A 13,531-nucleotide genomic window follows, 5' to 3' on the forward strand; every position below is an offset into this window, starting at 1 on the left:
TCTGAGCGCGCAGGGCTCATTAATTTAAGGTGTTTCCGCGTGAAGAATCTTACAGGTCAATGATGCCCCGCAGCGCCCTCTGCTGTCCATGCTGAGGACAGACTCGCAGGCTTCCTGCCCCCTCTAATGGGCAAGTGGGTTCAGCTTTGGCATCTGATAACACGCAGCTTCCTGATGTCTGGAGAGAGACTTCAGTGCCTATCACACGTTGCAAATTGCCCCGTCATTTCATCAATTCACTGTCTTCACATTAATAATGTTGATGATGGCAATGCTCACGCCTTGAGATTTTTTAAAAATTCGTTTCTCGGAGGTATAATTCACATACAATAAAACCCATTTTAAGTGAATCAGTTCGTTGAGTTTTGACAAATGTATACAATTGTGTAAACACTACCACATCAAAATGTAGAACATTCATTCCCTCCAAGAAAATCCCCTCGTGCCCTTTGCTGTCAGTAGCCTCTCCCTAGCGCCAGAAAACCAAGAATCTGCATTTCTTCACTTTAGTTTCATTTCTTCTAGAATTTCCAGTAAGTTTAATCACACAGGGCACATAGTGCACAGTCTTTGGAGTCTGTTTTCTTTCCCTCAGCGCACAACTTTCTTTGAGATTCTTCCAGGTTGTTGCACGGAAGGGTAGTTTGTTCCTTTTTCATCGCTGAGTAATATTCCACAGCAGGACACACTGCAATTCACTTACCCATTCACCAGGTGATGACATTTGGATTATTCCCAGCTTTTTACTATTATGGATAAAGTTACTATGAACAATTATGCACATGTATGTGAAGGGAGTTGGGTAAATGCTTGGGGAAATACCTTTTTTCTTGGATGTGTAGCTATGAGCAGATTTCTGGATAGTACAGTGTTAATGTTTAACTTCATAAGAATCTGAAAAATTGTTTTCCAAAGTATTGAACCATTTTGCCTCCAATGGTTCAATACTTTGAACAATGGAGAATTCCAAATGCTTACTATATCTTTGGTTTCCTAGTCTTTCACATTTTAGCCATTTTGGTGTGTGGAATGTGGTATCCCGTTTTCATTTTAATTTACATTTTACTAATAACTAAGAATGTTGAACATCTTTTATGGGCTTTTCACACATCTTCTCAGGTAAAATATCTGTCTAAATCTTTAACATGTTTTAAGTTACATGTTTTTTTCTTCTTAGTAATGACTTGTAAAATTCTTTATATATTCTGCATACAAGCCTTTTATTAGATATATTTTGTGCAAATATTTTCTCCTAGCCTGTGACTTACCTTTTCGTTCATTTCCTTAAGAACATTTTTCAAAGAGAAAATATTTTTAATTTTGATGAAATCCAATTTTTCTTTTATGATTCAAACTTTATGTGTCCTATCTAAAAGTCTTTGCCTAATTCAAGGCCACGGACATTTTTTATTATATTCTCTTCTAGGAGTTTTATAACTTTAGTGCTTATGCTTTTATCTATGACACATTTTCAGTTAACATTTTTGTATAAATTTGTGCATTTTCCTTTGTTAAGTCTCTGAAACAATTTTTGCAGCATTGGGTCTGTTAGGTACTTGACGCTTGGCTAGAATTTCCCTGTGAGATTATCTGGACATGGAGATTCTTACGGCTTTTTTTTTCTGTGAACCCCGAAAGAACCAGTCCTTCAAGGTGGATCCCGGGGAGCCAACTGGGGCTAAATTCAAAATAGAGCCTAGTGGCCATTTGCTGACCAGACGTCGCACACGTACTCTGCATTCCTGGAAACCCACACCTTTGCTTTGCTCTGGGACGTTCACAGCTGTTCCTGCTCACACCTGTATCAAGGGCCCCCGGAGCTCACCAGCAGAATGTGGCCCACATCGACCAATCAGAACTAAACAAGCGTCAACCAATCACAGCTAAGCAAGTCTGCACCCTTATTTGCATAGTAGACCAGAGTGGGAACCCAGGGGGATCTTTCTCTTTAAAAGACAAGCCCTCAGCCGGGCGCGGTGGCTCACACCTGTAATCCCAGCACTTTGGGGGGCCTAGGCGGGTGGATCAAGAGGTCAGGAGATCGAGATCATCCTGGCTAACACGGTGAAACCCCAAACCCCGTCTCTATAAAAAAATTAGCTGGGCGTGGTGGCATGCGCCTGTATTCCCAGCTACTCCAGAGGCTGAGGCAGGAGAATCGCTTGAACCCGGGAGGTTGAGGTTGCAGTGAACCGAGATCGCACCACCATGCTCCAGCCTGGGCGACAGAGACTCTGTCTCAAACAAACACACACAAAAAACAAAAAAGACAACCCCTCTCTTTGTTGTCTTATATCGCACCTTTGTTTTGCCCCGAAATGGGTGTCTCCCTGGTTTGCAAAATGTTTACTGGAATAAAGTCTCTTTTAAAAAAAAAAAAAAAAAAGCAAAATCCTTTTTAGTGATTTTGTTGACAGCTCCTTGATAACGTTTTTCATTTCTTCTATGGCTTATTTCAGCCCTATGTCTCTATTGGACCCGTTTTGTTAAACTGGTATTTTCCTAGGAACTTACGCGTTTCATCGAGATGTTAAAAATTAGTTGCATAAAGTTATTCAGGGTAGCTCTTACCGCTTTGAAAGTCTCTTCTGTTTCAACAGTTATTTCCTTCATTGTCAATTCTTATTTTGGATATCGCGGATTCTTTTTTCATTTTTTTTGATTGGGTTAGCCAGTGGTTTGCATATTTTGTTTAATTTTTTGAAAGAACTGGGATTGAATTTGTGACTTAATTCCACTCTTTTTCTCTTCTGTACTTCATTGATTTCTTTCCCTTTGCTTTCTTTCAGCCTTTTTTCAACAAGCTATTCTTTTCCTAGTTTTCTGGTTTGGGAATTCAATTTATGGATTAATGGCGTGTGTTTAAAGCTACACACTTTCCTCTAATTACCATTTTAAATATTGCCCACAGATTCAAAAATGTGGTGTTTTTATTATCATAATTTCTAAAATATTCTATAATTTTGGTTAGTAATTTATCTTTTAGCCACAAGTATTTAATAGATGATATTTCAATTTCCATGAGCAATAATATTGTTAAGATTAGAAGATATTTCAATTTCCATGAGCAATAATGTTGTTAAGATTTTTAGTTTTGTTGCACCTGATCATAGTGATTATAACATTTTTACTTTTCTGTTTCTGAGACAGAGTGTCACTCTGTTACCCAGGCTGGAGTGCAGTGGCATGATCTTGGCTCACTGCAACCTCTGCCTTCCAAGTTCAAATGACTCTGAAGCCTCAGTCTCCCAAGTAGCCGGGATTAAAGGCGTGCACCCCCACACCTGGCTAATTTTTGGGGGTAGTTTTGGTAGAGACAGGGTTTTGCCATGTTGCCCAGGCTAGTCTTGAACTCCTGGCCTCAAGTTATCCCTCTTTGGCCTCCCAAAGTGCTGGAATTACAGGCATGAGCCACAGCACCCAGCCAATACTTTTCCTTTATGGAACTTATTGCCTTTTTGCATACAAAGGTACCATTAAATTTTGTGAATATTTCATGTGCGCTTGAGAAAAAGTTGTATTAATATTGGGAATTAAATTTTGACATACGCATATGTATATATACATACACAGTGTATATGTCTATTCATAAGATCTGCCTTATTAATTATATTCCTTAAGTTCTATTTTTTTACTGACTTTTTTCTTTATTCACTTGACTTGTCTTATCCACAGAATGATGTTCTCATGACCAGTTATTGGTTTTGCCTATTTCTGCTTGCATCTCACTGTTTCTGGCTTATAAAATAAATATACATTTCCTATCCCTTTCTTGGTACAAAAGTATTTATAACTGTTACTGCTTCATTGTGAACTGTGACCTGCCAAGCGTCCGTCTTCATCGTGTTTGATGCCTGCTGGCCTGAATTCTATTTTGTCTGATGTTGAGATTGCAGCCCCTGCTCATAGCTCAAAGTCCTAGTAGTTGCATCAGTTTTGATCATCAAGTGATCAAAACTCTATGGTTTTAGCAATATATTGATTAATTTTTCATCAGAATAGCTGTTGGTTAACAGCAGAAAGGAAAAGAAATACCAGCCAAGAAACGTAAGGGGCTGGGCGTGGTGGCTCACACCTGTAATCCTAGCACTTAGGGAGGCTAAAGTGCACGGATCACTTGAGGTCTGGAGTTCGAGACCAGCCTGGCCAACATGGTGAAACCCTGTCTCTACTAAAAATACAAAAATTAGCCAGACATGGTAGTGCATGTCTGTAATGCCAGCTACTCGGGAGGCTGAGGCAGGAGAATCACTTGAACCTGGGAAGCAGAGGTTGCAATGAGCTGGGATTGTGCCATTGGACTCCAGCCTAAGGGACAAGAGTGAAACTCTGTCAAAAAAGAAGGAAAGAAAGAAAGAAAAAAGAACGCGCGAGAGAGAGACAGAAAGAGAGAGAAGAAAGAAAGAAAGAAAGGAAGGAAGGAAGGAAGGAAGGAAGGAAGGAAGGAAGGAAGGAAGAAAGAAAGAAAGAAAGAAAGAAAGAAAGAAAGAAAGAAAGAAGGAAGGAAGGGAGGGAAACAGAAGAGAAGAGAGGTGCTAATGAGGAAGAGGATAAGAGAATAATAAAAATGACAATAGTGTCAATTCATCTTACGTTTTTCAATAGGTAAGTTATCTGATAGATTGGTTTAAAAGTCTTATAGAACACATCAAAGTTTCTCTAGAATTAAAAATAAGGTTAAAAAGGAAAAAAAATGACCATAATCTGAATTATTGCATTTTTGATGAAATACTTCTCTAAAATAAAATAGTTTTATATCAGTTCACCTTATCTTATGCCAGACAAGGTTTACTGCAAATAAGTTTTTGTAAAATTCCAAACAAGATGGGTAAGATGGGTTTCTTTTCTCTGCGAAATGTGTTCACAAGTCAAAAAAGGTTGGGGGCTGGGCACGGTGGCTCATGTCTGTAATCCCAGCACTTTGGGAGGCTGAGGTGGACGAATCACTTGAGGTCGCGAGTTCAAGACCAGCCTGGCCAACATGGGCGAAACCCCGTCTCTACTAAAAACACAAAAATTAAGCTGGGTGTGGTGGTGCACACCACCACAGCTACTCAGGAGGCTGAGGCAGGAGAATCACTTGAACCCTGGAGGTGGAGGTTGCAGTGAGCCAAGATCATGCCACTGCACTCCACTCTGGGCAACAGAGCGAGACTCTACCTTAGAAAAAAAGGATGTGTGTGGGGGGGTTGGGAACCGCGACCCCAGTGTTTGCTTCTGCATTCCTTGTCACTCACAATAACCCCATGAGCTCTGTATTAGCTCTGGATTTCTCTGAACTCACCTGCTTTATGGCTGTGTTCTTTTGCAAACTGTACCTTGGCACTGAGTGTATTGAATTATGACCAAATACCCCTCATTATGGCAAATAAACAAGCCCAGGGTCCCTGCCTCTCTTCCTACCTTTGCTTTACCTGGAATCTATAAAAGTCTGACGATCAGCAGGCATTCAGCCTCCTCTGCTGAAGGTTTTTAATCATTCAGCCACCAGAGCCATGCAATTTGCTGGAAAACTGACTTCTGGTCTCAGAGGTCAGCACTGCACTGCAAGGCTCCAAATCTGTGAGCTTCAGGCCAGGTCAAGATAGTTTATTGTCTTCATTTACCCATCCTACTTTCACACACACCCTACTGCAATCAATGACTTCCATCCTCCTGTAGCTGGGGTAGCAGGGAGCTGAGCTGAGAGCCACTCCCACCCAAGCAGAGGGGGCTCAAGAGAAGAGCTGGAAGGGATGGCGAAGGCAAGGATCTGCTCCAGGAGTGAACAGTCACTAAGGTCATGAAACCCCAAGGGGAGACAGCCCAGGAGGCTGGTCAGTGAGTTAGATCAAGTCAAACTGAACAGAATCATGAGGGACTGACTGAATATGTCTACAGAGTTTGCATCTTGAGACGGTCACAATCACAATAAAGTAGTCATTGTGTGCTGACCTCTTATAACAGCAACGACATCTGCTAACAGCAGAGGGACAGTGCTTAACCCTTCAGGTTGCCCTGCCTACCATTGCTTGAGCCTCCCACCTACCTTGGGAGGGTGGGCAAGGAAGGCATCATTATTATCCAGCAGGAAACTATGGCTGGATGTCCAATGACACCCATGAAACTTGAATTCCACTTTTCTGTCTCTAGACCCTGTGGGGCATCACCTGTCAGTCTTCCTGCACCTCAGCAGAGATGAAAGCAAAGGGGATCAGAATTGCTACCCCCAAGATATGCCAGTTTGTAATAAGAATTGTTTTGAGATGAAGGCAATGAAGAAGCATCAAATGCAGAAAGAGCACTTTTCCCTCCTTAATCTGCCTCAAAGCAGGACACAAAGTTTCCTTTGTGAAGGTGTTTCTTCCTTTCTCCCCTACCAGGAGACTGAAAGTTGGCACTGCAATGGGTCCGCACAAATGAACTTTACTAAAATAACCCTCATCTTCATTAATTTCCCTCAGATATTTACCTTCCCACAATTTCCCACCTCTAGGAGTCAAAATTTCTTTCCCTTCACCTTATCACTTCTCCATAATTTATTATCTTTTGTTAAAATGGTATATAAGCCCTTAGGTCTAACCACTTCTTGGGGTCTTCACTTCTTTTCTATGAAGGTCTCTATGCACATAAAAATGAAAATATCAACATCAAATCAAGTTTGTTTTCTGTTTCTCCTGTTAATTTTCCTTTTTAACAAGTTTAATTTGCAGGCCCCAGCTGAAGAACCTAAGAGGGTAGAGGAAAGTGAAGAGCCCAGGTCATGGCCACTGTGCCTTGGGTTCTTGAGCAGCTGCTATCTGGAAGCCAAGTACTCTTCTGCCCAGGGGCTGTCCAGGGCATCATCCACCATTTCTACTCTGAATCTCAGGACTATCTGGCCCTGCCCTGCTGCCCTGGAGAAAAGCATTTTCTTTTGCATCTCCATTTATTATCCTCTTTCTCACCTCTCAAGTAACACATCTCCATGGACTCCGTCAGATCACCTCTGCCTGGCAGAGCCCAATTCAGAGTCTCCTTTCCCTTTAAGATTTCTTCTGTTAGGAGGAGTGTTGTGCTAACATTGAGGCCTAAACACCACATATTTTTTCCTCCCTGTTGACTGTATGTGTATCTGTGAATTGATTTTTTAAATGACCATATTTACCTTCTCAACCCCTCTTAATACGTTGAGCTGCTAGAGGACATGCCATATTGATATGAATGCTGCATGAATTTCATAATGCTGGGGGCTGAGTTGGAGTTTATGATGCCTCCACGACCGCAGTTTTCTTATCAACACTGATCATATCATCTTCTTCTTTTGTAACCTCCCACAGCACCTGGACTGAAGGCTGTGCACACAGTGGATGTTAAATAAATATTGACTGATATTCTTTGTTCAATAATATTTATATCTACAGGAATTCAACAAATTTTAACTCTTTGGTAAAACTCCTTAAGACATTGAAAAACAACATATCATGTGAGTGCCACGGAAGTATGAATAATGTATTAATGAGAGTTGGTATTTAGCTTCTTGCCATTTGCTATGCACAACAGGGCTATTATGAGTCTTGAGAACATGGGTTGCCTCTATAATGAAGAGCCAAGGGGAGGCATTGGCAATCAAGGCAGGCTCTTGCCTGAAGATGTTGCCATACTTTGTGATCTCACACTTTGCTTTCCGTTCCCGAATGGAGTAAATAGTTAATAAGGTGAATACATTACAGCAGGGTAAAAGCATCCTTTGAAACATGGAGGTGAGTAGGAAGAGTCAAGTGAGAGGCATGCCTGCCACAAACCCAAGAAATGTCCACAGGGCAACTTTAGCACAAACCACCCAGAGTCCTGTGGACACCACCCCTGGAAAGGTGGCCGACTGTGAGGGGCTCCTCCTCCACACAGGGAAATCATCCTTTTCTCTGCACAAACAGGGAAGCCCCAGAGTGAGGTTCCAGAGGTCATGTGTGGTTTTCATCTGGGCCATCTCATACAGTCACTTTGCAGTTCTGATAGTCCCACCATGTTTTTGTTTTGGTAGACAACATATTTCTTAAGGATGGGCCCTGCTTTCGATTTCTTCTGAATTACCTAAAAACTACTCTGTAGTCATCTAGGCTAACAACTGCAGAGAACGTGGTGGGATTAGGCACCAGCTATGGTTGCATTTTACGAGATGTACGATACTTTCAATTCTGACCATTCTATTTCTACATTCCCATGAAAAATCGAAGAGACCATTTCTTCTCCTCTAGTGGTGAGCAGCCAACAATGACCCTTCTTCTCTTTGAATAAAGTAATGGTCATTTTCCAGAAGTCAGAAAAATAATCTTTAGTTATGTTCTCTGACATACTTCGAGGGGAGGGATGAGCTGGGGCACAGCATGAGTGACACACCCATGGCACATTTGATCCAGAGATTACTTGTATTAAACATCGACTCTTTCTAGTGCTTCCCCACTGGGATGCTAATTCCCTCTCTAGTTCGAGCCCCTGCTTGCCCTGGACACAGTCAGGCACTCACCCTCAGGTGGATCTGTCAGCTCTGCTAATATAGAGAGAAAGTTGAGATTGCACTGCAGAGGTCCAAAGACCTGGGAATTAAAATTTTAAAATGTGAAAGGACTTAAGACTTTTATTTGCCATCAAGCTGGATGCTGCTGGGATTTAAAAGTGGTTGTAAGAGTTAAAGAAAGATGAAAGAAACACAAAGAGTGGCTCAACAGTCAAAGACAGGTTTATTCTCCAAAATTAAGAGGGGCTTCTGGATGCTTTCGGTCAGGAGTGCTCTCTCTTACAGACTAAGAGTATTGGTTTTAGGATGAGAGAGAGCTTATCACAAGCTTGGAATGTTTCTGTGTCAGGGACAAGTATATGGCAGGGTTGGAATGTCTCTGGCTGGAGGGGAGGTGCCTCTGGTCGGGGAGAGGTATATTTCTTATGGTTGGAAAGTTTCTGGTCGGAGATGTCATTTGTGGTTTATGGTCATGCTGACCTTAGCCTTAGCCATTAGGCAGTTTTTGATCAAAGTGAACTTTTAAATGGCAGTGCTTGTCCAAGACAGGGATGCTCCTGCCCTGTCAGTGGTCCCTTCCCCATCCCTGGCCAGATAAACCCCTGGGGTATTGGCCAGGCAACCAGGATGAAGCATGAGAACAGCCCCCAAACCAGGACTCATGTGCCAGTCCCAGCCTCAGGGCTGGCTTCTCCCAGCCTCTCTCACACCCAGCAGCTGGGACTTGCTGCCCACACCACCTGCGTTATTTGGATTTCTTTAAATAAAAATTTAAACAGTCTTATGTCAAATGCCTTTCCTTGAGTGGCATCTAATGTAGTGTCATCTATATACGTGCTACCCAAATTCATCAACTTGTCAGTTATTCTTGCCTTGATGCCTCTCACTTTAAAAATGCCTCTCATTTTAAAAAGAAATAAAATCATAAAAGTGCTCCCTTAATCCATCCTTTTTCCTCCCTCCCCAGAATTAGCCACTCTTCCTAAGTCAGTGGGCTTTATTCCCGTGCATACCCATAAACCATACATGGTATTATTTTGTTGCTTTTTAAAATAACCAGAAATGGTATCCTAGTATGCAGCCTTTTCAACTTATATCTTATTTAACTTTTGAAATGTATTTGCATTAATACAGATAGATCTGCTTCATTCATTTTAACATGTGTATAATATTCCATGGGATTCAGTCCCCTATTGATAGGCAACTAGGTATATTGTTGCCAATTTCTTTCTATCAAAACAATATGGACTTCTTCAATTTACTGGATGTTGTCAAAATGCTTGCCAAAGAGGGTGTGTCAATTACCCTTTTGCCAGATTTGCATAAGAGTTCCTATTTCTCCACAATTTGTCGACATTTGGTGATCAGCGCAATCTGATGTTAAGTACAGTGATATTTTAACATCGGTTTATTTGTAATTCCCTGACTTTTTGTGAGGTTGAGCTTCTTTCCATATCCTTATTGACTGCGTAGCTTTTCTTTTCAGTGGCAATCCTATTTGTGTATTTTAAAAATCATATTATTCATCTTTTTCTCACTGGTTTGAAGGAGTTCTTTACCTATCCTGTATAGCAATCCTTTGTCAGTTATATGGGTTTCAAATATCTTTTCCTAGTTCATGACTTGACTTTTTTTTACTCCTCTGTCATGTCTTGATGAATAGATATCCTTAAGTGTCATTGAGTCAAATTTATTCACTGTACCTTCATGATTTGTGCTATGTTAGAACATCCTTTAAAAAATCTATTAAAAATTATTTAAAACAAGGTTACAGGAAACAAAGTTAATATACAACAATCAATGGTGTTCATATATTAGCAACAGGCAATTGAAAATAAAATGATCTTCCCTGAATAAAGACAGTTTTGCTTCTTCCTTTGTGATCTTTAGGCCTTTTATTCCTTGCTTTATTACAATTGCTAGAAGCACCATTACAAAGTTAAATAGAAGTGATGAGAGTGGGAATTCTTGCCTTGGCCTAGATTTTAAGAGGAGAATATTCAATATTTCACCATTTAGTATAATGTCATATTTTTTGTAGATTTCCTTTATTAGCTTAAGAATGGTCTCTTTATTCCTAGTTTTCTGAGAATTTTTATCATGTATCAGTGTTAATTTTGTTAAATGCTTTTTACGCATTCATTGAAATGATTACATGTTTTAAAATTTTTTCTGTTAAACTGCATTGATTATTTGATGTTAAAGTCTACCTTGTTTTTCTAAGAAAAAAATCTATATCTTGACATATTGTTGTTGTTGTATCTTGCTGGATTAAATTTGGTAATGTTTTATAAGTATTTTTCAATCTGTGTTGATGTTGCTCTTTAATTATTCATAATATATTTGTCAAGTTTTGGTATTAGGCTTATGATGGTCTCATAAAATGAGTTGGAAAATATGCCCAGCTCATTTTTCCTAGGTTTGTATAGATTAGAGTTCTTCATTTGTGTTTTGTGTTTGTTTTTTCTTCATTTGCGTTTGGTAGAATGCAACAGTGAAACCACTCAAGCCTGCAATTTTCTTTGTAGGAAGGTTTTTGATCACAACTTCAAAATTTTTCATAGGCATAAGACTATTTAGGTTTCCTATTTTTTGTCTGTGTCCATTTTGGTAAATTGTGTTTTATAGGGAATTTGTTCATTTCATATTTAAGTTACCAAATTTGTTGGTATTAAGTTACTCTAAATGTTATCTAATTATCCTTTTAATGACTGTACCATGATAGTAATAGCCTGTCTTTCATTCCTGATGTTGGTAACTTGTGTTTTCTTTACTTTTTCCCCTGACCAGTCTAGTTAGAGGTTTATCTTAAAAAAAAAAAAGTCTTCTCAAAGATTCAGAATTGTTAATTTTTTCTCTTGCTTTTTTGTTTTTTCTTTTTTTTGAAAGAGTCTCACTGTCACCCAGGACGGAGTGCAGTGGCATAATCTCGGCTCGCTGCAGTCTCCGCCTCCTGGGTTCAAGCGATTCTCATGCCCCAGCTTCTTGACTAGCTGGGATTGCAGGTGCGTACCCCCATGTCTGGATAATTTTTTTGTATTTTTAGTAGAGGCAGGGTTTCGTTATGTTGGCCAGGCTGGTCTCGAACTCCTGGCCTCAAGTGATCCTCCCACCTCAGCCTCCCAAAGTTCTGGGATTATAGTCATGAGCCACCACGTCTAGCCCCTATTTTTTTTTTTTTTTTCTGATTTCACTCTGTCAGACATTTTGATATTGTACCATAGGTGCTTGGGGCTTTGTTCATTTCCTCAACCTTTTTTTCTTTCTATTCTTCAAACTGGATAATTTAAAGTGCGCTATCTTTTATGTTAATTGACTCTTTCCTCTGTCATCTTCATTTTACTCTAAGACTGTTCAATACATTTTACTTTCATGTACATATTTATTCATTATTAATTTACTTATTTGTTTAGTTTATATTCACTGTGGATTTATTATTCACACATATACTTCTCAGTTCTTATTTTTCTTCAGACGGAGTCTTGCTCTGTTGCCCAGGCTGGAGTGCAGTGGTGTGATCTTGGCTCACTGCAACCTCCATCTCCTGGGTTCAAGTGATTCTCCTGCCTGAGCCTTCCAAGTAGCTCAGACTACAGGTGTGCACCACCACACCTGGCTTTTTTTTTTTTTTTTTTTTTTTTGTATTTTTTAGTAGAGATGGGGTTTCACCATGTTGGCCAGGCTGGTCTCGAACTCCTGACCTCAGGTGATCCACCCGCCTCAGCCTCCCAAAATGTTGGTATTACAGGCACGAGCCACCACACCTGAACCCCCCTCAGTTCTATACTTTCTACCTGGTTATTTTTATGCGGTTTTAAAATTTTCTTTTTCTGGGATTTTCTATTTTTACATACACTATAAGCATATATTTCTTTATTTCCTCAAGCATACTTATACTAACTGTTTTAAAATCTTTATCTGATCACTGCAATGTCTGGGTCATCTCAGGTTGATGCCTTTTTTTTCCTCTTGGGAACGCATGACACATTTGACACATTCCTGTTTGTTGTGCATTTAGTAATTTTGGATTGTAGCCAGGACACTGTATTGTTATGTTGTGGGGAATGCAGATTCTGTTCTGTTCCTCTGAAGACAGTTATGTTTGCTTGTTTAGTTTGTTTTGTATGTTTGTTTGAACAGGAAAACGTCTCCGTTGGATTCAAACACCAAACTCTGCTTCTTGGGTGTCATTCAAACTTCAGTTTCTTCATCTTTAGCCAGAGTCTGTCCTGTATGTGGATCGTTCATGGGTCAGACAGAGACATGGGAACGGTTTTCACACAGAATTTGGAGCTTCTGCTCTCTGGCCTTCTCCTTTCTGGGATTCCTCCGCTTTCCTGCAGCTAGGTTCGTGCTTTTTTCAGTACAGTGATTCTGCAGCCTAGAAGGACCGCAGGTTTCCATTGGTGTTATTTTACCCGCAACTGTACAACACCCACTGTGACCTACCCTCAGGCAAAACCCCACACAGAAGTAAATTCGCAGCATTCCCTCTCCTTCTCCCAGGGTCAGCTCCCCTCCAGGAGCTCAGACAGCTGTGCTTGGTTTGTTTTTCTCACTCTCCGGCGCCATCAGGCCCTTGCTTTGTGCTTTTTCCAGAGTTTTCATTGTTATATCAAGAAGAGCATGGTCTAGTACGAGCTGTTGACCATCTCTACTTTTAGCGACTTAAAGTTTTACTTTTCCCTTTGGGCCTTTAATTAACTTTGAACACTGTGGGACTTGGACAGAGGGAGGAACAGGCGTTCCCCCAGAGGGAGGAACAGGAGCCTCCCCAGATGGAGGAACAGGTGCCCCCCGAGATGGAGGAACAGGTGCTCCCCCAGAGGGAGGAACAGGAGCCCCCCCAGATGGAGGAACAGGTGCCCCCCGAGATGGAGGAACAGGCGCTCCCCCAGTTTTGGCCACGGAGACACAGACAAGCAATCCCAACACAAATGTGGCATATCGTCATGCTCTGACATACGTGGTCATGCACAGATGGTCATGCACATACATGAATGCATGTGTGTGCATCTGGCCCTGCAATGGGTCAGGTAGCTGAGCAGCCACACA

This window comes from Theropithecus gelada, chromosome 3 (genome assembly GCF_003255815.1).
Source record: "Theropithecus gelada isolate Dixy chromosome 3, Tgel_1.0, whole genome shotgun sequence".
Lineage (NCBI taxonomy): Eukaryota > Metazoa > Chordata > Mammalia > Primates > Cercopithecidae > Theropithecus > Theropithecus gelada.